Source organism: Fukomys damarensis, unplaced genomic scaffold (assembly GCF_012274545.1).
Source record: "Fukomys damarensis isolate Sample0158 unplaced genomic scaffold, DMR_v1.0_HiC HiC_scaffold_23, whole genome shotgun sequence".
Taxonomy (NCBI): Eukaryota; Metazoa; Chordata; class Mammalia; order Rodentia; family Bathyergidae; genus Fukomys; species Fukomys damarensis.
In genome coordinates, this window is record NW_022900935.1 from 13,575,340 (window position 1) to 13,600,712 (window position 25,373).

General features: G+C 41.7%; 1 long non-coding RNA gene across 4 annotated transcripts in view; it reads left to right on the forward strand.

Annotated features, from left to right (window-relative positions):
* Positions 1-25,373, forward strand: part of LOC104876965 — a 228,846-nt gene that overhangs the window by 60,311 nt on the left and 143,162 nt on the right. For all 4 annotated transcript variants that reach the window (XR_004518552.1, XR_004518550.1, XR_004518551.1 and 1 more), the window contains exon 2: positions 21,923-22,021. This is a non-coding gene — a long non-coding RNA (uncharacterized LOC104876965). The remainder of the gene's footprint in view (positions 1-21,922; positions 22,022-25,373) is intronic.

Sequence of the window (25,373 nt, forward strand, 5' to 3'; positions counted from 1 at the left end):
CTTTATATTGATGGCTCTAGCTATATTTCATCAGAGATGTCCATAAGCATTAGGTAACGATTAGAATTAGTTGTGCTCTATGGTGTTCTTGTGTCTGGGGAGTACCCATCCTATTGGAATTTTCTCAGACTTTGGAATGTTTCACTGCAAGTGCAGCCAGGCTTCTCATTTCTAGCACTAGCCCAGCACTGCCTTAGTTGACCTGGTCTTCCCAATCTCAGGTTCTTTCTCCTGCTTACCCATATACACACTCTCCTGCCTAGGTGAGAATCCCAACATTCCCTCCTGCCTGGGACAGATGACTATTTTTTACATGAGTAGCAGAATAACTTGTCGAAAACTTAGCTTTGTATTTTCATTATGGTAGAAAAGACATTTTCTTAAATTTCTCTGTAGTTGGAGAGACTCATTGGGAAGACGTGATGCCTCCTCACCTTCCATTCTGTTCTTTTGGGTTTCCAAGGTCAGATTTCTTCCTGATTGACCATCAGAATTATCTTAGTTATGTTTTGCTCTTTGCTGAGACAAAATATTCAACACTCAACTCAAAGTTAAAGGAGGATAGGTTTCTTGTAGCTCACAGGTTGTAAAGTTTCAGCCCGTAATCAGCTGGCTTCAAGACAGAGTGGATGAGAGAGGGCCATTGCAGAGGAGAAATAGTTTATGGTAGGCAGAAGGTAGCAAAGCAGTAAAGTAGCAAACAGCAAGCAACTGCAGCATCCCTCTTTCTGTCCCTTATATTTCAGGCAGGCTACCTAAAGGGGCAGGCAGAACTCACACCCACCATGCAGCACCCTTAGCATCACATGCCCTAGATCCAGCCACCTTGAAAAGCCCTGCCCAAGGCCGCAGGAGGCTTTGTTGGGGGGACATCTGGATACAAGCCATAACAAAGATGTACCGTGGGATGGAAAGTGCAGTAAATTCTCTGTGTTTTGAATTAGGCAAAGGAGTTGGTCTAGACCTGACAGTAACTGAGTCAGGTTAAAGAAACTGGCCTAGGTCTGACAGACAAATTGCTCTAAGGTTGCAAACCAACTCAGAAATTATAAATGATGTTCTATCCCCGGAGCAATCACATGTAAGTGGAAGAGAAAGCAAAGGAGCTGATGTTTAGAAAGAGACTACATTGAAGCAGAAGAGCATAGCAGAGCAGAGATGAAAGACCATATGGAACCAAGAACAGAAACAAATGGGAAGAGTCACTGCTTGACAACTATATCGGTTTATTGTTGTCACAAGTATTCTGAATAAGAGACAACCACAAATTCTCAGTGTCATATGACAAGTCGTACTTTTTAGTCTTTGCCTCTTTTGATCATCTGGCCTTGGTTGATAGAGGCTGGGCTTAGGGAATCAGTTCTGTGAGTCTCAGCCAGGATCCCTTGTGCATCTGTGGCTGGCTTGGGTTTGGCTGATCTAGGCTGGGCTCTATTGGTAGTAGCTCAGCTTCACATCTTCATTTTTCTCCTGGAATGGATGAACTAGCCCAAACATGTTTTCCCCACAGCAGTGGCAAAGTTTAAGACGGCAAACCCAGTGGCGCATATGCTTTCCAAAGCTCTGCAGTTGTGCAGCTTTGAAATGATTCCAACTACTTAGATAGTTTGATACATGAACGATACCTTTTTTGCTGTGATAAAAGTTTGGAGCCTACTTCCTGTCTCCTCAAGAACATGACAGTGAGCTCTCCTTCCCCTCAGCAATGGTACATCACACCTTATCTGACTGCATAAGTGAGCTGTTGACCTCTTCTGGCCTTCAAAATACAAATAAATCAGTTTTTGATGGACACTTTGAGAGCTAGGCTGTGACAAGCCACACTCTATCAGTCAGATGCTTCTCGAAGACTGATGGCTCAGGCAGCAACAGGGCCACATGTTGTTAGTCTTACAGCCACTCTCTGAAGGCTCTTAACACCAATACCTGGTAATGTCAGGAGACCTGACTTGTTATTGTGGATCTCTGCTCTGTTGGAGTCTGCCTTTCCTGAGAAAGTTGGTGTATTGAAGACACACCTCAAATTTCAATTAGATTTTATACTCCACAGAGGCACATCTCTACCCTAACTCAGCAACTAGACTTTAATCACTCTGCAACCCACTCACTATGTAGTCAGTTAGTGTACTTCATCTGTAGTACATTTTCTGTGAGCTTTGTTCACATTATTTTCCCCTTTTCAAGTCTTGTGAAAACAAGGAAAATTGTCTTTGTGTGGAAATAAACTGGATGATTTGTGAAATCATATGCAGATCATCTTCTTTTTGTAGCTATTCAAGACACTTGGTTGCACAATACTTGTTGTGATTTAACTGGCCGAAGAGTCCACACAGTAAAGGGTAGAGAATACTAGAGGGATGAGGATTTGGGGCAATTATTGCATTCTACTTTCAAAACATTTCATTCCTATGAAGATTATTCTTTCTCCTTTACCTTATCTCATTTGTGTGGCTTTTCCTTTCTTTACCTAATAATTGCTAATCAAGGAAATAAAAACTACATTTCTTTTTTTTTCTGTGATCTTGTAAAACCTCAGGATATGGGTGAGGTGGCCAGCTTGGCTTCTTTCTGTCTTTCTCATGGGAGAGAGCATAGGATTGGTTAGAAGACACACTGGATTCTTGACCAGGCCCAAGGAGAGACATGAGTTTAACCAGCCTGGGAGAAAGGACCATGAAAGGCTTGTTCTCCTTAGACATTCGTTCTAATGAAACATCTAGGGAGCCTGGTGGAATTGATCCTCTTGGCCAGGGTTTCTCACAGGAGAGGTCTGTCTGGAGAGGTGAGGGGTTGAGGCACAGCCTCTGGGTACCAGGTGGAGTGATTCTCAGCATCACATGGAGTGTCAGAGAGGTCTGAAAGGCCACTGTGAAGGACACCAGGAGATATTTGTTCAGGAGAGGAAGACCTGGTATGAGGCCAGGAACCAAACCCATTAAAGAGCCAAATAAGACCAAGTTCAAGGCTTAGGACAGAGGGCAATTAGAAAGGCTCTAGCATTGTGCTCCCATAAGCACCTGGAGCTTTGCCTCCCCGGATTCAAGAAGTGGGGCAGCACATGACTGCTAGATGTGAGGCAGCTTCTGATGTCTTTCCATACCTGGATCCTACTGGCCAGGGGCTATGTGTGTTTACTGCGCTTCAGTGGGGCAGGGGCAGATAAGTACTAGAGAAGCAAGCATCCTGAAACTTGAGTATCCAGGCAAGTGCTTCTTCTACCTCCCTCCTTCTTCCTACCTTCTTGGTGGGTGAGGACAGCTTGGGCAGACCCTGATGCCTGCTAACACTGCTGTAGTTATCGTTGGTCCCAGTAGTCCTATCCCTCACCTACAGAAACTGCTCAGGATCCAGATCCTTGGGAGTTTTATGGGTGGTGAGGATGTATGAACCAGAATAAGTTTGACTCTTTGAACCCCACCCCCCACTGAGCTGGCAGTAAAATCAATTCTGGTAACCTGAGCAGCAGGAGAAAGCAGGCGAGAGTAACAAGAAACTGTCAAGGCCACTTTCTCACCTGCACAATGGGGAAGAGAAGGAAAAACTAAGCCAATAAGAGCACAATGATTGTGTATTGATGCCTGCTACAGGGTGGACTTTGGACTGAATAATTGGATGCAAAGCTGCATGAGGTATTGACCTGGAGCTGATCCCACAGTGGGTGAATGAGAAGTACACATGTATATACACAATATGCATAATAGGAGAGAAGTTAGAAAGCTATTTGAACCCAGAGCAAGCAAGCCTAGCCAGCTTGGCCAGGGAGTCCATATCCCCCAGCACAAGCCAGGTTATGCTGCAGTAACAACCAACCCTAAAGCATAAGGATGGAACGCTTTCGTTCTTTATTGTGCAATGGCAAGGTGTGCTGTTTCACTTCGTTGCTGTTCTTATTCTGGGAACCAGCTTCAAGGAGTGATGGCCACCTGGTTTCTATACCAAAGGGAAGTATAAACCGGAGAGTCCAACATGGGCAGGCAAATGTGAGGACCAGAACTGTTACACATTACTCTTGCCCACAGTTCATGGGCTAGAGCTAGTCACATAGCCTCAAATGCAATAGCCCGGAGAATGTTATTCATTCTATTGTGTGCCTGGCTTGTGGAAAAATTGGAAAATCTGGTGACCAGAACTCAGAACTGCCACAGAATTCTACAGGTACTTCACAGAGCAAGAGAAACTTCATTTGGAGCTTGCAAAAGGCATAGGTGATGAGGCAGAACACTCAGTTCATGGAGACCTATAAATGCAAGGTACGTCCCAGGAAGCCTGAGGACATCAGGCAGTCTGGGGCCCAGGGTGAAAGGTGGGGTGACCTCAGGATAAAACTTCTTGTGAGCTTTGCTTGGGGCCTTGGAGTCTATCCTTCAGCCCCATGCAGGGAGCAGGCATCTTTCGGCTGCACAGTGCTGGGGATGCTTAAAAGGGAAATGCCCAGGAGGATTTGGGGAGAGCTATATTGGGCACTCAGCTTCCCAGGCAGAGGTCTGCAGTCAGCTGCCCTCAGCCATCACTGTTTTTGTTTCCCTGGATAATGCTTTTTATAACTCTGTAACACCTAGAGTTTGCTTTTATTTTAAAGATGTGTGTGTGTGTGTGTGTGTGTGTGTGTGTAAAACCCTGCTGTGGTGATTGGGGTGCCATTTGAGATTTTTGGGGTGAATGAAATTGTGTTTTTTTGTTGGCCTTTGGAGATGGAAGGGTATACCATAGATGCCAAGAATCTGGGAGCCCTGTGTACATCAGAGGTCACTTCCAGAGATCCCATTAAAGCTGTACCTCTTAGGTCGTCACAGGACCAAGAGGGGGCAATACAACTTTATGATGACTTCTGAGGACGAATGTCTCTGAAGACACAGACAGTTGCACTTTCAAGTTCCCGTCGTTCCGGCTAATTCACTTGTTAACACAGAGGGAGGCAGCTGAGCAGGAGGGAACTGTGAAAGGAGCTGCAATGTGGGACAGGCTTCGCTTAAAATATCTTTATCGAACTTGAGCCCGCAGAAACAAGCTGGAGCCACTGCCCCGAGATAGGGGCCTTCCCCAAGGGGTGCCCCCTGGGAAGGGAAAAGCCTTGCGCAGCTGGGAGAGGACCTTGGTTCTCCTTCCCCAGAGGGGCAAGTGTTGCAGAAAACACTTGTTTTCCTTTTCTCCTACATCCCCCACTTTCTCCCTGGGGAGCTGCGTCCTTTGTGCTGGTGAACCTGACACTTACTGGCCATGTTCCTAGGGAGCGGGGTTACACAGTCATGATGGTCTCTCTCTCATGCTACCATCTCTCATACAAATACCATCTGCCTTGAAGAGCTAGGCCCCTCTCTTCTTTCTCTAGGCCCTCAGGTTCTCGCGGTAGTATTTACCCTCAAGGATGCTGTTTTCCATTCTGTAAACAGATGGCAAGTCAAGTTAGTCCTGCGCTATAGGGCTGGCTACCTTGAATTAGAGACTTAGAGTAGGGTGTTTCATTTTGGCCTCAGGTCCAAGTCACCTTGTTCAGTGTAGCAAAATACAGAGGCCCAAGTAAAGCTCGTCACTGGTTCCATTTTGCCTTTTGTGTCCCTTTTCTAGAGTACAGAGGGAGGAAGGGCCGGGACATTAACCCTCAGCATGCAACATGAACAAGTTTCCTGAGCCCTGCTAATCTTAAGGTTTCTTTCTTCTCTCTACTGGCTTTGTGTACCCCTGCTTGTGACTATGGTAAAAGAGTCCCTAGACAGGGAACCAGAAACGTCAGACTTGTGTTTCAGTGTGGATCCTCTGGCAAGGATGGATTGGAGGAAGGTGTGCTGGAAAGGGGCCCAGAGAGAGTATGACAAGAATGGAAGTCAGGCAATGCCTGAAAGGAAAGCTTCAAAGTATCCATCAGGGTTCAATGAGAAAAACAGAGCCAATAGTGGAATATGGAAAGATTTATTGCCAAGAATTGGCCTCCATGACTGTGGGGGTTGGTGAGACAAATCCAAAATCCATAGGGCAGACTGTCAGAAGAACAGGTTGGACCTATGATGTGGGGTAAAGATTTTACATGCAGGTAGACATTTATCTCCCTCAAGGAAGCCTCAAGTCTACTCTCAAGGCCTGTCAGTGGGACATATCATGTCTTTCAGATTATCTCAGGCAATCTCCCTTATTTTGAATCATGGGATTTGAATCACTTTTACAGAATACCTTTACATCAAACTCTGGAGTGCTAGTTGATTGAATAACTGGGGATTACAGCCTAAGAAAGTTGTCACATAAGTCACCATCCCAGAGGCTTTGTCCATTCTCTCTATGCCAGAGGCTCTGATATTTTATGACAAGACTCACTTAGCGTTGCTTTGCTTGTGGCCATGATCCCATAGTGGCCTCAGTGCGTACCAATCCTCACCTGAGGTAGTGAGGAGCCAGGCTGAGGGAGCCTCTTCAGAGCTCCAGAGGAGGACATTGACCTTCAGGAAGATGTCTCACAGATCTGGGCCTCCTTGTTGCCTCAGGTGTAACACAGAGATATTTATGCCCCTTCAGAGCTGTACTTGCGGATTAAATGAGCTAGCAGTGACCTGTCAGCTATAACCAGGACAGGTATGTCAGGATTTCTTTCTGATAGAAGCTATAATAAGACCGTACTACTTCTACAACAAAAATAATAATGAAGATTGTAAAAAATAATAATTTATAGTATCAGTATCCAGGGCAAAAACCTCTTCACTGACAAGGCTGATGTTTTTTACCTATTACTAATCATAGATAATTCTGTTAATATGTTAGATTCTAGAAATGTAACAAAAATCAACACTTAAAGGCACGAAATATCTCGAGAAGTATTTCAGAAAGTTATGTGGAGCTATTTCAAGAACTTGGGAAGAAATGACATTTATGTGACTCGTTTCCTACATAATTTCAGAAAACACCCACTTATCTTCTCACATCAAGCTGAAATGTTCCTTCCTCGGCGAAGCCTGCCCTAGTGTCCCCAGGTCTGGCATGTGCTCCATCCTCAGTGGACAATGGAGGACAGATGTCCAAACTCAGACTCTGTCACTTACCGCCACCACCACCCACCACTCCCCACCCGCTATCATCCCCAAATACTCACCCTGCCTCCACACTTCTCCACGCTAGTGTATTCTGATCCTCACTTCCTTTTGAGAATGGGACAGAGGGGCCTGGATACCTGTACCCTCCACACCTGCTATGTGTTGTCTCTGAGAAACTGAGTGCCTGGGGACCCAGGAGAAGGTTGTACTGCGTCTTTTTCTCTATGGGAGGCCACTGTGTCTTAGGCATTGTGCCTAATGCTTTGCTTGTCTCACTGTATTTATTCTCTAATAAAACACTAATAGCATCTAACATGTATAATTTACTGTCTTCACATTACAGTCACTTTTCTGAGAACATGGCGTATATCAACTCGCGTAATTCTTATCGTTAATGAGTAGATACCTTTACTATCCTAACTGTACAGATGGTAAAACTCAGCTTAGAGGACTTGCCCAAAGTCCTCCAGGTTTGTAAGTAACAGAGTTAGTTTGCAAATCCAGACTCATCTACCTCCACCGAAAGGTCCTAGCCATTGCCCCCCCCATCTCCATAAATTAGCAGCGCAGAAATTGCTGTTTCTATTTCACTTTGCCATTTGCTCTTCCAGCCTCACCCACTCGCTCTCACATTCACGTCCCTAAGATATTCCTATTAGTTTGGATTTGTGTAACCCAAACATTGTCATCTGAGCTCCATAGTCCTCTCGACGCGCCCAGTTAATCCCACCGCTAGTCCCTGTCTCCTTCCTCCAGCCCCATCCCACCCTCCGCTCCGTGAGCTCCCCCTCCAAGGGGTCAGAGAACGGAGGGAGCCTGACAGTCCAGTCCACAGTGGCCTGTGACACTCTGTCCAGGCTTCTCTTCCTTCTTTTATCCCACTGTACTGTCTGGCTGTCTCTGTTTCTTTGCTGGTCTGTGAACTCCTTTAGGGCACACATTGCGTCTTATTTAGTTTCCTCTTCTCAGATCCTGACTCAAAGGAACAAATGAAAGAGGGAGTTGATCTGCAGCATTAGTGGGAAAACCCCTTCTGAGGAACAGGGTGGAAATGGGGCCAATGGGAAAAGTTAGGGGATTTGCGGGGCTAGCTGAGCCTTCTTAGCTGCTGGCTAAGAGCAGACTGGAGAGCAGCAGTTTGTATTTTCACTGAAAGCTAGGCGCTTTTGAAGCTGAGGAACCCATATGAGGGCCAGGGTTCTGCCCAGAACCAGGAGGCTATGGAGCGGTGCTGACAGGGCCTTTAGTACAAGGGCCACAGTCAGGATTTCTATGCCATTTGCATTATTAAAATTCACTGTTACTTCCAGGGAAAAGACGACAGAGATACAAACAGAGGTTCCTTCAAAGCTTGGAAGAAGAAAATGAAGACAACAAAAGAGGGGAAGAAGAGAGGGCAAGAAAAAGGGGGGCAGAGAGAAACACATGGGAGGGATGGATGCAGAATGTTTGTAAACAAACCTCAAGAAGCTCCACGACTGGGACGTTTAAACCCTCGATCACAGGCCAGCAGGTTCTCACCGCATCTCCACCATCCATCTCCAGAGTCTCAACTTTACCTCCTCAAAAATGGCTGTAATCAGCTTCTACTCCAAACTATCCCAAAGGACTTGGGTATGATCTCAAGAATGAGATGATCCCTTTCCCAGATTTGAGAGACTTTTGATCTAAGAGGGAGAAACAGTTATTCACCAGATGTCTGGGGAAGCGGCAGGGAAGGGAGGGCCTTCACACTCAGGTCCCGTATGGAGAAGCAACTGGAACGGTGCTAACGGGACCCTGCCACCGAGGGAGCTGAAGGAAAGTGGGAAGTTCTCTCAGCAGGAGCAAGATGTTGGGGGAAGAAGCGCTGGTTCGATACTAGCGAGGACATGCCTGGATCTCAAAAAATCATCAAGGGCCCCCCAAATCTTTCATTTACATTTAAGAATGGATTACTATTTATCATATTAGAAATTAAAACTGAGAACATTTTGAGACACAAGCATACCCAAGCACATACTCCATAAGCTCTCCAGAGGTGACATTTTCAAATACATCACAGACTCAAGGGAACTCCATTGTACACTGGGGAGAGAGTGGGGTGGGGGGAGGCAGACCACATTTGAGTGCAGTTAGGAAGAGTTTCAATCTCTCAGATGCCCAGATACTCTTGGACCACATTTTGAGAACTCTTAGACAGGCAGAATGTTGTGTGAGATGGATTCCCACTGGAACCTTCAAAACCTCAGATGAGACAAGGACCTTGTACAATCACAGCTCTGGTTGCATTTCTTAGGTGCACCAGTGGGTAAGCAGATGAGTCAGAACAACTTGTCACCCAGTGAGAGGAGCCAAATCAGAGGGACCCAGAAAAAGTACAGTTAAGAATGTTTGGAAAATGCAAAGAGGATTCTGGATCCTTGTGAGCTGGGAAATTTGAGGGTTTGGACTCATTTTATCTAAATCTGCGAGCAGCAGAAACAACCCATGTATTATTATCTAGATTCAAACTTATTTCTGTGTGGTCAGAGATGTCACTGTCCCCAAAGTCTTGGACCCTATAGCATAGCATCATCTGCACACCCCCTGTGAGGTCAGTGTCTGTCCCCCTGCCCCACCTCTCCCCTTTCCCCGTGCTGAAGGAAACAAGAAATGCTGCAATCAAAATGAAATGTCAAATTTTTCAAAACCCAAGGCATAGCTGTAATTTGTAAGGAGACAGAGTGTAATTAGCATACCCTTGTCAGAGTGAGAGAGGCTCTGTGAGCCCCATGTTGCCTCAGTTTTATTAAGACTGGGATGATTTCTGCAGTTCCGCTTGCTTTCAGCCCCAGTTAATGGCCAGACCAGAACAATAAGCAGGAGCCAGTGGAGAGTGTTTAGGGGCAGTACAGCATGGCCCTTGAGGGTCTTCATGGAGGACAGAGAAGGACTGAAGGCTTATGTGCATCCTTTTGATTGGAGCAAGGGGAAAGGAGGGCTCCAGCCCAGGATCCTTCATTCCCCTGACCTAGCAGCACCTTTTGTAACCTTTGCTTCTTGGTTCACAGTGTTTTCGGGCAGAAGATAAGAAAATTGGGTCAGATGGTAAATAATAAAATCATGACCCTGGTATCTAGATGAGGCCCTGGAGGAAAAGGGCAGGGGGAATTATAGTTTTCTAGGCAGGTTCCAGTATGGCCTTTAACTCGTCTCTGCTGGAGCACTCTTCTCTGCTACGTGGAATTTGTGATGGCTGCTGTCTGCTTCTCCCCTATCCTTACTCTTACCTGACCTCGAGTTGCCACTGAGGGTACCCCTGAACCCCACTCCTTTGCAGCTGCAAGAGGTTTGCAACCCTTAGTGCAGCCTAGACTCCCTGTGTGTGGGCGTGCGGGCTGTGCCTCAGGCCCTCCTATGTGTCCACGGGCTGCTGGGTCCCCTTCCACCGGCTCCATTAAAGGACTTGAAGCTTACTCCTTGAAAGCATGACCTGAGGATAGGACCCAAGGATCATTTGCTTTTTCTCTCATTCTCCCTTCAAAGTTTATTCAGTGAGGACCATTTTTCCCTAGCCTGAGGATGAAATCTCTGTCTCAGGCAGGTCCCATAATTTTCTCTTGGTTTTTAGGTAATAAAATGATCTCTGGTCACTTGAAACCACAAATACAGTCTCCATTCAGTAATTAAACTGTTCTCATCCTAGATAATAATTTTGAACGTGTTTTACTGCCAGCTAAGGGGGTTGTTTGCCATGAAGACGAGACAGGTCTTTGGCTTCTGACCCCAAAGCTTTCCTGTTTACAGCTGAACTGAGAATTTTTGAGGTTTCTGATCCTTTCAGGGCTTGGCTGGTGCAGCTGGGTGTGTCTCTGGGAAGCTGCTAGGCTGGCCGGCCCAGACTTCCTCCCTATTCATCTCTGTCGAGCTTCACACAGACGTCTTGCCCCCTGCTGTTGGCTCAGGGCCTGCCACACAGCAGGACCAATTCACCTGAGTCAAGATGGTCCCTTGGGAAAATTTGGCTACAGAACAGTGCATGCTCCTAGCTTTGGAGTGGAGGTGATAATGGAACTCTGGTTCTGTCCTGGCCAGGCAGCGACTTCCATCTCAGCCCACACTGTCCCTTTAGCTTTGCCTTCTCAGCCTGGTAGCCATGGCGTCTCCTTTGAGATTCCATACTGTGTGTGTGTGCGTGTGCGCGCACGTGCATGTGCACACTTGTGTGTGTGTGTGTGTGTGTGTGTGTGATTAGTGCAAGGGTCTCAACAGTTACAAAGGCTTCACACTGCTCGCTGAGGGTCCCATTAAGGGTCCTATTATCGCTTGAGGTGAAGTAGGTCGGGTCACTTCCCACTCACCTGGTTTTGTTTGCTGCGTCTAGTCCATGTTCAACTCTCTCTTGCATACTTTGACTTTGGACAGAACTTCCTGCTGAGGCCTGAATATTGTGAATGTGTTCTGAGCCTCCCCACTTGGATGTACAGCCCTGGTTATATTCCTGCAACGACACTCACTGGATGCTCCAGGTGTGTTCCCTCTCTGTCTGTGCCTGTCAACTTGGGAAGCCCCTGAGCTTCCTTGCTGGACCATGTGGCTTGGTGGGGCTGGCTCCAGGTTAATCTGAGCGGAAAGGGATGAGGAGACAGGCTGGGGAGTTCAGCACGGAAAGATGCAGGATCTCTGTTCTGTGGGAATGACCCAGGGAGACCACTTCTCTTCTCTGGATGGTGGGGTAAGAAGCTGTGGAATGTGGGGCTGAGGAGCCATTTCACTGCCATAAGAAGAAAAAGCAGATCAACTGGGGATCACCACATGAACCCCAGGGATGAGCTGAGATCATACGAAGCTCAGCCTCTGGTACCAGGAGCAGGTCCTGATAACATCATTCCAGTCATCCGAGCTGCTTTCCTGAGCGGAGGTTCTCAGCGGGGAACAATCTGGGCCTTCCTGCCCAGGGGACTTTTGGCAATATCTACAGGCATTTTTGGCTGTTATAACTAGAGTGGAACTCATGTCAACTAACATGTACAGGTAGAGGCCGGGAGTGCTCCTAACTATTGCATAATGCACAGGAGAATGCCAAAATAAGGGACCATCCAGTTTCAAATGTACACTGAATCCAGACATTTCAGTTATATGAGCAATGTGTCTCATTTATTCACTTTATCGAGTCAGTTTGAGGGCTTTTTGCCCCTCTTTTTTTCTTTATGGCTTGCAATTGAAAAGCTCTTAACTGATAACTCCTGGAACAATGACACCTCCTCCATAGCCGATGATGCTCTCCAGCCTCACCTCATCCTGCAGACCTTTTTTCAGGAACTGCCCCTCTCCACACAGACACTTCCACCTCCTTGTGGGCTTATTTTAGAAAGGGTGTTTTTCCTCCTTGTGTCTCCATCCAGAATCCCTTTGATCTTAATGATACTTGGATACAATTTTGCTTAAAAATTTAAAGGTCACCATTTAAATTATTTATTGTGAACTACTTCAGGCCTACAAAATGAGTGATAGAACAGCTTAATAAATATATCCCATCTCTGATACCACATTCCTCCTCCTCCCCAAGAGAAACTAGTACCCTAAGGTTGAAATACCCTCATGGACATATTTTTATATCACATCACTTCTTTTTTTTTTGGTACTGGGGATCAAACTCGCGTCCCTGTGCTTGCAAGGCAGGTGGTGGAACCACTGAGCTAAATCCCCGGCTCACATCACTTCTTAGTGATTTCTAGACAACACACATTTCTTGGACTCCTTATATGCACTTATATACATGACATCATATTGTATGCATTTTCTTGTGCCTTGTTTTGTTATGTTTCTCAGAATCTTCCGAGTTGTGTTAGGTAGCTTTGTGTTCTTCAGGTCTCTGTGGCGTTTCACTGTGTGACTTTCTATATCTGTCCTCAAGGTGAAGCACAGAACATTTTCTCAACTTCACAGGTGACTGCACTGAAGACTCGCAAGTCTGTGTCCCAGAACATAGATGTTTCCAGAGCATTTAGCCAGAAGTAGGATTGTTGAGTTGTAGAGTGTGAGCACTGTCATCTTTGTTAGCTGTTGACAAATTTGTTTTAAAGATCACTTGGATTTTACTTACTCTGTAGAGGCACTGCAGGACACAAATACTGCTCTTGGCTCCCATCCATCTTAATTACACCTGGGATTTACAGGGTCTACATTAAGACCATGGGAATAAGGGTATGCGCGCGGGTACTCATGACCTCCCAAACTGTCCAGTTCTTATATCTGGAACCTATGGATATTTACCTTACACAGTAGAAGGAACTTTGGAGATGTGATTAAGTTAAGGATCATGAGATGAGGATTATCTTGGATTATCCAGCCATCCTTTGTGCAATCCCAGGGTCTTTATAAGAGGGAGGCAGGGAGGTGGGAGTCAGAGAAAGTTTTATGGCAGTTAAAACAGGTTTCGGAGTGAAGTAAGGAAGCTGTTCAGGGAATGCAAGAGGCCTGTAGAAATGGTCAGGAAATAGATTCTCCCTTAGAGCTTCTAGAAGTAACACAGCCCTATAGACTCGCTTTAGATTTTGGATCTCCAGAAGCATAAAATAATATGTTTATGTTGTCTTGAGCTACTAAATATATGGTGATCCATTATAGCAGCAATAGGGAACTAGTAAGCAAGGTGGACTCAGAAAAAAAAAAGGAAGGCAAAGCTTGTGTCTGGTAAACACGCTCACCCACTGCAGTGGGTACTTGAAGTAGACTGTCTTAGTTCATTATGAGTGCTGTAGAAAGCACCATAAACTGAGTAGGTTATCAATAGCAGAAACTTACTTCTCATGTTTCTGGAGGCTAAGAAGTCCAAGATCAAAGGGCCAGCAGATTTGGTGTCTGGTGAGGACCTGCTTTCTCACTATGTCCTCATACAGTGAAAGGGTCAAGCCAGCTATTTAAGTGCTCATTTATAAGAATATTAATCCCATTGATCCCTCATTTGCAGAGCTATTTGTTAATCCGATATTAATCCACCTTCTTGACTTAATCACCTCCCAAAGGCCCACTTCCTACCATCAGGTTGGGGGTTAGGATTGGCACAGAAGAATTCGGGGATAGAACGTAAGCATTGAGACCATAGAATAGACATTTAGCTGATGTTTAGTTCCTTCTGCTTCCCCGCATTTTCAATCATTCTTAGTGCTGACCCCTGTCCTATCAAAAAGGAAACTTCCTAATACAGGTTTTAATAGGAGAAAATCTAGATGATTCATTAGAAGCTCTAGCAAAAATTAAAAAAAATAAATAAAATAAATCATTTTGCCCTGTGTCAGGCACTGCCCAAGGTGCCTTCACATAGTATTTCATTAAAGTTTCATGACAATACAGGGAGGTAAGGATATAATAATATCAACAATAATAGCTCCTTATTATTGAGACCTTATTATTTGGTTCAGGTTCCATGCAAAGTTTCAATTGAATTATACAGCTGGGGATACTTGTCTCCTTTTTGTTGACAAGAACGTTGAGGAAGGCTAAGTGACTTGTACAAGTCTCCGAAGTTGGCATATTATGGAGCAAGGGCTTGTAACCTAGATCTGTATGATCTCAAAATGTCTGCTTCTTTTATGACAATGCGCTAAGCAAAAGGAATTACAGTTGTTCCTTCCCTTTGTAGCACACAGTCACAATCCTCCTCACCCTTCCTGTCAGTGCCTGGAATGGGTCCGCCGTGGATACCATTTCCTGGATCCCAGAGGTACTGCGCTCTGTGTTAATCTGATTGCTGAAAGGGGAGCGCGCGCCTGCGGGTGCTCTGGCGGAATGCTGGGACATACCCAGACTAGTGTAGAAGCCATTGCACAGGATGGGGAACCCCTTCCCAGTTCCAGTTCCCCCGCAGATTTTCCCCTTCCGTCTGCTGTTGATAGCCATCTGGCTTATCATCTCTCCCATCAGAGGCAACTGTCAAAGAGTGTCTGCAAGGAAACGGGTTGCCCTTGGCCTGTGTGTGGTGTGTGTGTGTGCGCACACGCATATGTGTGCTTGTGTGTGTGTATGTGTGGGAGTGGGCTGCTGTCTGAATCCCTTCAGACAGGGTTAGACCAAAGGCCTCAAGCATGAAGATCACTGCAGTCTTTGATTCACCCATGAAACTTGGAGAGAAGAGAGAGGCTGTGTGTGAGTGAGGAGGCTTCAGAGGCCGTCTTTGGCTATAGCGGTCATATGGGCCAGAAAACTATGCCATCTCTCTTAGAAGGTCTCCTAAGTGGCAACACAGTTTTCCCATTTGCAGGTAAGTGTGAGTAAGCTTCAGTACAGGGCAATGAAATGTGGGCGGCGGTGAAATGTAACTTCAGGGTCATTCCTAGAAGAAGACAGGCCACTTTTTTTGGATGTAGTAGCTATTTTCCCCTTTCTGAAGTATGGAACTGACTTCATGGAACACAGCTACCCATCTGCCTACACTGTCTAGATTATTACCCAAGTGAAAAATGTACTTCTACTTTATCTGAGTCACTTCACCGTGGGGTTATGGCAGATAAATAGTTCTACCTTAATTAATGTAACTACACTCTACAAAGCACTGAGACAGTAACTGAGGCTTTCACGTTTGTTGGTTATTTGGGAGCACAGGCTTTGGTCTTTAATCACATAGATTACAAACTGGAGCATTACCCCCCATCTCTACTTCACTCCTGGCTCTACAGTGGAATTTCACCCTTAAGTGGAGTTAAGTTCTACAGGTAGTTGAGTTCATAAAGTAAGAATGGCTAATGTTTAAAATGCACCTTAGTACTTTCAATAAATCTAATGTGGTCTGTATTTTCTGCCAGCCTTGAAAGATGGCTGTTTCCTGGGTTTTGCTCTTGATGAAAATTGAGGAACCTTATTATGTGAAAAAATATGTTTTGAAATATATCCTTCTTCTCCCTCCCCCATTTTGTGTCTCGGACGGAATTGAATTTACCTAAGTTTAACATGTGCATGAAGCAATTCAATATCAATGCCGGCAGCCAATAGCTTGGCTGTCAGGAAGGAAGTGGACTCTGTGCGTAGGAAGCCAGAAAGCTCTCAGTCCATCTGTTTTGCTTCAGGTGCAGTTCTGCCTTGGGCTAGGAAGCTGGACACAGTAATTTAATGAGATTGCTTTGAGCAAAGACAGACGGCTCCCAGAGTGGCAGAGGAAGCAGTTGTGGCAATTATTCTGTCTCTTTCATTCTCTCCAATGTCTACCCCATGTAAATACTGATTGATGCCTAAAAATCTCCTTCCTCTGACTTAATGCTTTAATAGGTGCTTCAACATAGGTCTTTGCAGTTATTACTCATCATTTATATATCAACTTTGCAAACTCAGGTTATTTATTAAATGTTCATCGTGAGCACTGGGTGAAGGAAACCGAACACCACCCATATTCCCATTACCTTGCCTCAATGACTCTTTCATTTTAGCACAATTCCTTTTAGCCTTTGTTTACATAGCTATATTTTTCCTTATTTGCAGTTATGTCAAATATACTTGTTGATATCTGGCCTTTTAATGTAAAAATGTATTATTAAAATCTTTCTGTGTAGCTACATATTTGTAATTATAATTTTTAAGATTTGTGCAAAAGTCTATTGAATTTATGTATTATATTTTATTCCACAGCTGCTACAGCCTATAAAGGAGAGGATAATATCCATTTCTCAGAGTTGGTTGAGATGATTATATGGATATACAGTACTTAGCCTAGGGTCTGACACAACATAGGATTTGTGAATAGCTTGTTGTTTTGCTAGATTGGAATTCTAGCTATCTCTACCTAGCTATGTTTGAGGAGTAACTTAACTTATCTGTGCCAATTTTCTCAGCTACAAAGTGGGAATAGTAGCAATTTCTAAGTCATAGATTTGTGGTGAGGATCAAGTAAATACTATATGTATTAGTTGTTACCATCCTTATTTTTATCCTTGTCCAATATGCTTGGCTTTTGTCAAAGTCTGAGAATCAATCTTCTCAAGCACCTCAGATTTGTGTCTTGTTGCTTTATGTAAAACTCCCACACAAATAGTAAATGATTAAATGATTATATGGCATGATTATTCTGTTGCCTATTTTAGATTTGACATATTTTTAGAATTATCATTAAGCACACAGTTGAGTTTTTCTGCCCAGTGGGTGTTTATTTTATTTATCAAGTTTATTGGTACATTTTAAGTATACAATATGATGACATTCATCATTGGGAATTTGTACCTTTTGCATGATGTATCTTGGTTCTTATTTTTTATATAAAAGTGGCTATTTCTGGTAATTTCATTTAAAACTTTAGCATAATGAATAGATTTTAGGTTGTATCAACTACTTTGTATAACCCATTGAAATGATTGTGTGTGTCTTGCTTAACTCTTACAGTAATATGCATGTGTTCTTAAGTACATTCACTGGTTTGGAGTTTTGTATCTTATCATTTATTTATTATCTTCTCCCTTTTGATTTCCTTTGGGCTTTTGTTCTGGTTATCCTTCTTCCTGATTCTGCCTGCAGTCTTTACAGATATATTAAATGGTAGGAATATTAGTCAGGGTTCCTCAGAGAAATGGAACCACAATGGGAGATAGGAAGATGAAAGATATAGATAGACAGACAGATAGGTGATACATATAGTAGGAGATTTAGTATAAGAATTTAACCACACAGTTATGGAGACCAAGAAGTCCCATAGTCTACCAGTATGAAAGCTAGAAGTCCAGAAAAGATGGAAGCATAGAACTAGTCTGAATTTAATTAGAGGAGCTAAAGAGAAAAGTACCTGGGTACAAAGGCCTGACTACAGCAGTGTTGACATGCTAAGCAGGAGACTGCAAATGTCTAGCTCATGAAGAGAAAGCACACCCTCCTTCCTCCACCATTTGATTTATCTGGGCCCTCAGTGGAGTGGATGGTGCCCACCACATTGGTGAGTGTGGTGGATTCCTCCTCCTCATTCAACATTCAGCTGAATGGTTCAAATGTCAGTCTCTTCCAGAACACGCTTACAGACATACCTGGTTACAATGCTTTGCCAGCTATCTGTGCATCCTTTAGCCTAGCCAGGTTGTCACACATACCATTAGTCATCTCCCTGGGAGACTTTAGATAAAATTCACCTGGGCAAGGAGGCTATGTGAGCCCTCCAGTCAGCAAGTGGACAAACACCAAATGGTAAAGTAAGAAACACTCCTGTCAACTTCTAAACACTGCTAGCAATGAGTAATTAGTAAAAGAATTGCATAATGCTGCACACTGTGGCACACACCTGTAATCCCAGCACTTGGGAGGCTGATGCAGGAGGATTGCCATGAGTTCAAGGCCAATCTAGTTTACATAGTGAGTTCAACGACAGCCTGAATTGCTTAGTGAGACCCTGTCTCAGGAAAAAAAAAAAAAAGAATTGCATATATTTAGAGCATTTTTAATGATTATTTACTTAATATTTGAAAATTAACCTTAACATTTCTATAATCAGTAATGTTGGGCATTTCACCAATTTTTAACTTTAAAAAAGATTTCTCATATGTACTTCTGTGATTGTTACAATAGAGATTTTGGACAGATCTACTCATTTCCTAGGAAATCTATGTTTTGTCACATGCAAAATTGCATGGTTCTGTCAAGAAATTTTCCCCGAGACTTATTAACTGTTATATCTGGTAGAAATCTGATTTCTATTTGTGTTTACAGCAGTTTGTGCATAAATAAGTGAAACAGGCAACATTAGTAACTGTTAACATCTTTTAGAACAGCACATGTTATGCCAAGTGTGCCTGATATCGATATGTTTCCTATAAAACATCTTTATTTTGCTGGAATAAATCCTATATGCTCTTGGTGTATTATTCTTTTAACATAAGACTGATTTTACTTACTGATATTGTATTTCAATGCTTTCTGTATTCAGATATGATGTTGGCAGAGACTTTGCTTTGTAGGGGTGTCTTTATCAGATTTTCAGCTCTGAATTACACTGACTTTGTTGATTAATATGGACATCTTGAAATGCTTTTCTTTGGAACAGTTTATAGCACAGAGGAGTCACTTGTATTAAGAATAATTAACAATATATCTTTGTAGATGCTGTAAATAGTCTTCAATTTAACCTCAAAACTCTTTTCTATTTTTTCTTGCTTCAAGTTTGGGCTGCCATATTTTCAAAGATAATTTTATCCCAAATTTATTGACATTTCACATTATCTAACCATTTGGCATAATATGCTCTCATAACTTAAAAACTGTCTTACATCAGTTGTTTTATCAGTTTTTAAAAATTTTAATTTTGCTAACTGAATCAAATTTTTCATTAAATTTACTAATTTAGGTTTCTGCTGTAGTTTTGGTCTAGAATTCCTCAAAAGGTCCATATCTTACAGGAGCTACTGAGAGGTTGTAGAAACTTTGGGAAGTGGGGTTTGTTTGAAGATGTGTCCCTTGAGGGCATTGGTGGATGGCAGTCTCTTCCTCTTTTACTTTCTGGCTATGACTTCGAGCCCTTTTGCTCTGCCATATGCTTTCACTGGGATATGCTGCCTTATTACAGGCCCCAAACAATAGAGCGAATTGATCTCAGATGGAAACTTTTGAAAATGTAAGCAAAAATAAACCTTTTTCTCTATAAACTGGTACTATCAAGTACTTCGTTATAGTGATGGAAAGTTGGCTAACCTGGTTTCTTTATTTTATCATGTACTTATCTTTCCCCTTCTTATTTCCTTTGGGTTTCTATTGCCCTATTCTTGCCAATAGTCTCCTGTGACCTTGTGACTTGACCCCTTTTCCATGCCCACTGATGTTTGTCTGATGCAAGCACAGATCTTCAGAAAGGCAGGATTAGCCATTAGATTTTTACTAGAACTGTAATTACAAGACTCAAAGTCTGTAATTGTTAACTGTGGGGAGCCAAGTTGCAAAGTCATAATGAGTACAGACCAATTTTATTGTCACCAGAAAAGCCCCATGCAAACTGAAACTGAGGGAAAGAAAGATGCCAACCTGAGCTGTGATACTGGTAGAAGAAAGCTAAGAATGTGTAGAGAGAAGCGAAGACCAGGAGCCATGTCATCTCGGGAGATGAAGATGGGGAATCCCGCTGCCTTTTTTCTTTCAGTTCCATGATGTCTGATTATACTTCCGCCATGTATTTCTCCCATTCTTCCGTCCCCACTATAATGGGGATCGAACTCAGGGCCTTGTGCATGTGAGGCAGGCGAGGTGCCACTGAGCTACATCCCAATCCCTGCCTATGTATTTCTATAAGGATCCCCCTCTGTTCTTTTTTCTTTTTTGTACCAGGGATGGAACTTGGGCCCAGTGCCCAGAACCACTAAGCTAAATCCCTTCGGCCTCCCCACCCCGTTTTTATATAGATGTTATCCTCTAGCTAGACTAGAGTTTCTGTTTTATGGAACCAAATATGTCTTGAGCTATCTCCTTACATTTTAAACTTCACACTTATTTTACTTTTATTATTTTTTAAATAATAGAGTTTGAAATAATTGACACTGAATTGATGCAAATTCATTATTTCTTCCTTTAATTACTCAGAAGGATTCAGATCCTCTGGTTCTTCAATAATCTTTGCCTTGCCCATTTTCTACTATTCTTTACAGCCAACACTGGGATGCAGTTTATTCTTAATGGTTCTCTTAAATTTCTCCCAAGTAGGTAAGGCACCAGATTCTCATCTCATTTTCTTCCTGAATTACAAATCCAAATTAGGTTAAAAAATTAAATCTTTCTCTCTGTGAATGTATATCCACATAGGGCAAAAAGATTGAAAGAAAATAGGCCATGATATTATGAGTGGTTACTCAAAGCTTTTATTTTCTTGTTTGTGTTTCTCTATTTTTGGAAACAATGAGAGTACATTATTTTATATTCAGATGAGTTCAATTACATGGTATTAAAGATGAACAATTAATTTCCTCTGACTCTGATTTTGCTGTAAAACAGAGGTATTTATATATAATAGTTTTTTTTGGTGGGGGTACCAGGGATAGAACTCAGGACCTTGCAATTGTGAGGCAGGCGGTGGCACCACTGAGCTAAATCCTGGCCCTTATATATAATGGTGTTGATTTCATTGATTTCCACATTTGCTATTACTTGACACAAATGTAATTTTACCAAGAATTTGTTCACTTACAAGTTTTAAGTATATTTGTCTCTTTGAACTTATATTACTAACAGAGCATCATTTACCTGACCAACAGACTTGGGGGAATATTAAGTCATAGTGTTTTTTAAAAGTTTGCCCCGTATCTTATTTCTCTGCTGGTTCTAACCTGTCCTTCCAAGTCACTGGTAGAACATAAATTATTGACACAGGTACTGTACATTTTTTCATTCACTGCTTTCAGTAATTATTTATGTGGAACTCATGGTTTGCCTAACATAATTCTAAGGTCTGAGGATAAGGTACGGAACTGAACAAGATGTAAAAAACTCTTTTTTTAATGGAGTTGATAATCTAACAGGGAGACAAGGAAAAAAATCAGAGTGTAGTGTACAGAAATAACAACTATGGGGGAGGGATGGAGATGTTTAAGTTGGATACAATAAAGACTGGGTTTTGGGGAAGGGTTCTTTGTAATGGTCTATTTACAGTGAGATCTGAAAATATGGAGGAAATCACCCCAGGCGGAAAGGGCACTGGTGCGAAGAGCCTAACAAAAGAGCCTGCATTTTTTGAGGAAAAAAATCAAAGAAAGCTGGAGTTCATGTGGGCAAGAGGAAATATGATGAGAGATTCGCCCGGAGAGGAGGGCAGAGAACAGTGCATGAAGGTGCAGAATGAAGTTGATGGTGTGGATCTTGTTTTCAGGTTGATGGGAAGTAACTGGAGCATTTTAAGCAGGGTACGGCATGGTTTATTTTATGTATTAAAAAGATAACTTGAGGACTTTGGCTCTGGGCAAATGGAGAACATATAATTTTTCCTTTTTATCCACAACCAGTATCCCTAGATGTTATATATACATATCAGAAGATTCTGAAAGGTGAAGAGAAGAAGCCAGGCTGGTCAGGGACTTCAGAACCCAAGGAATAACTCAAAGGTGAGTTTTTTGGTATATTTTTAACTTCTTATCTTATATACCTACAACTTTGTCTGAGGAAGCCAACAACACAAAAACAGATGCTGACTCAAAGAAGCCCTAATAAAAGTTTACTCTGTCAAGTGGTATAGGAAAAAGTACATACTCCATCTTCTCAAAGAAGTCTTCAAACAGTGTTTGAGTCAGGAATCACTAATACAAAGACAAAAAAAGGAAAAAAGAAAAGAAAAACAGCAATGACACAGCACAAAACTAAATATAAAAAAATTGGCAGTATTAAGCCCTAATGTATCAATAATTATATTAGCTGTAAGTGTTCTAAATATAACAATCAAAAGACAGAAATTGGCAGAATGGATTAAAAAGTATGACCCAAGAATGTAATATCGTTATGAAACTCACTTTGAATATAACACTACTAGCAGGTTAAAATAGTAAGAAAGTAAAAACATACATCATGCAAACACTAATCGATCAAAGCAAGAGTGGTTATATTAATATCAGAGTATATTTGGAGCAAAAATTATTAGAGATGAAGATAGACATGATATAATGATAAGAGAATCAACCCACTGAAAGACATAACAAATCTGAAATGTATATGCACCATACATTAGAACTGCAAAAGGTATGAAGCAAAAACTAATATAACTGGAAAGAGAAACAGACAAACAAGTCCCTTATTATGGATAGGTTTTCAACATCCTTCTCTCAGTAACACGTAGAACAATTAGAAAAATCAACAATAGAAGAGAACTCAACAAAACCATCCAAAACAGGATCTAACTGACACTGAACACTCAATTAGACAGCAGAGGAATGTGCATTAAGTCTCCAAACTCTTATAATCAAGGTATATCATATCCTGGGTCCTGAAATAAACTTCATCAAATTTAAAAGAGTTGAGATCAACAGTGATCACAATGGACTCAAACTATAAGTCACTAACAGAAAGATAGGGAATTTTCTAAACATTGGATACTAATAATACAGTTGTAATGATGCATGGATCAAAGAGGAAGCCTGAAGAAAAATTTTGAAAAATTAAATTTATGGCCACAGGTAAATCAGATGAAAAAGCATTTGTAGTGCTAAATGTGCACATTGGAAAAGAGGAGAAGTTGTAAATCCATATTTCTTTAACAATTGAGAAAACAATAGCCAAAAATGAACTTAAAGCAAACAGAAGAAAGAAAATGATAAACAGTGGAAATAAATGAAGTTGAAAAGAGAAAAAGAATACAGAAAATCAATAAAAGAACTTTTTTGGAAAATATCAGTAAAATTGACAGGTTAATAGCAAGACTGACATAAAAAGCTGAGCCACAAAATTAATATCCGGAATGATACAGGGGATATCACTACCAGCCCTACAGACCTCAAAAGGATAAGAACACAGTGAACAACACTTTAAGTACTACGCTCAAAAATGTGACAAATTAGATGAAATAGATTAATTCTTTGAAAAATACAACTATGAAAACCCACCTACAATGAAATTGATCATTTGAATAGAGAATCGAATTATTTCAATTCAAAAGAATACAAATACAAAATTTTTAATTCCCAAAAAAGAAACCTAGTTGGTTTCATTAGTGAATTCTTAAAGAAGAATACTTAATAAAGAATGACACCAAGTCTACTTCATCTCTTTCAGAAAATAGAAGAGAAATGCCAAAATGGGAGAAAGATAGTATAAAAAGGAAAATTGCAGACTAATAGTTCTCCTGAATATTGAGACAAAAATCTTTAAGAAAATATAAGCAAATAGCATTCAGCAATATCAGAGTTTTAAAATTTTCCTTATATAGATATTTTAAAGTCTTCGATAATAGAGGTTTATTTCTTTATTAATATGTGTTTATTAGAGCCTACAGGATATTGGATTTCAATGTGTTCTTTTCATACAAATATATAATAAATTTTGATCAGATCCCTTCCCACTACTGTCTTCCCTTTGGTCCCGCTGCTCTCCCCCTTATTTCCTTTCTCTTGACCAATAATAATATCCTTTCATATTATCAGTTTTAGGTTCCATATTTTAGTGAAAACATAAGATATTGGTTTTTCTCAGGCAGGCTTAATTTCTTACAATGATGATTTCTATTTCCATCTAATTTCCTGCAGATGACATAATTTCATTCTTCTTTATGGCTGAATAATACCCCATTGTGTGCAATGTATGGACCACATTTTCTTTATGTGTCCTTCTGTTGGTGGACACCTATACTGGTTTCGTATTTCGGCTACCGTGAACTGTGCCACAATAAACATGCATATGAAGGTAACCCTATGCTGCACCATGACTTTACTTCCTTTGAGTTGTAGAACTAGCTCATAGGGTAGTTTTATTTTAATTTTTTTCAAGGAACTTTGGTAGTGATTTCTGTAGTACCTGTACTAATACTGATTTTGTATTCATGATAACCACCATGCTGACTGGGGTGAGATGGAATCTCAATGTATTTTTTCATTTGCATTTCCCTAATAGCTATAGTTGTTTAACATTTTTTCATATACTGATTGCCCACTTATACTGCTTTTGAGAAGGAGCTGTTGGATTCATTTGGCATTTATTGACCAGACTGTTTCTATTCTTCATGTCAAGTTTTTTTGAGCTCTTTATATATTCTAGATATTACTGCTCTGTCAGAAGTATCTGACAAAGATTTTCTCCTATTCTGTAGGCCAGTGGTGGCAAACCTATGGAACATGAGTTGTTTCTCTTTTAAGACAAGAGATGTTAATGTGTAAGTTTTTTCTTCTAAACAAAAACTTAGCATTCAGCTTTAATTGCAGTGTTGGCACTTTGTGATCAATAAGTGAGGTTTGGGTTGCAGTTTGGGCAGTCGCCTCTAAAAGTTTCACCATCCCTACTGTGAGCTGTTTCTTCACCTTTATTGTTTCCCATACTGTACAGAAGGTTTTGAATTTGATATAGTTCCATTTGTTGATTCTTGCTATTATTTTCTGTGTCATAAAGTCCTATTTGGGAAGTCTTTACCTGTACCTATGGTTTCAAGTGTTCCCCCTATGTTTTCTTGTAGAAGTTTCAAAGTTTCAGGTCTTATATGTAGGTATTTGATCCATTTTGAATGATTTCTGAGTGAGAGATGGGGATCTAGTTTTACTCTTCTATATATGGATATTCAGTTTTCACAGCACCATTTGTTAAAAAGGCTGTCTTTTCTCCAACATATATTTTTGACTTGGTTGTCAAGAAGCAGATGGCTGTAGTCACGTGGGATTTTTTCTGTGTCCTCTGTTCTATCCCACTGGTCTATATGTCTTGGCCTTGGTCTTTGTGCCACTAGTGCATTGCTCTTGTTGCTATGTTTTTGTTACGACAGCT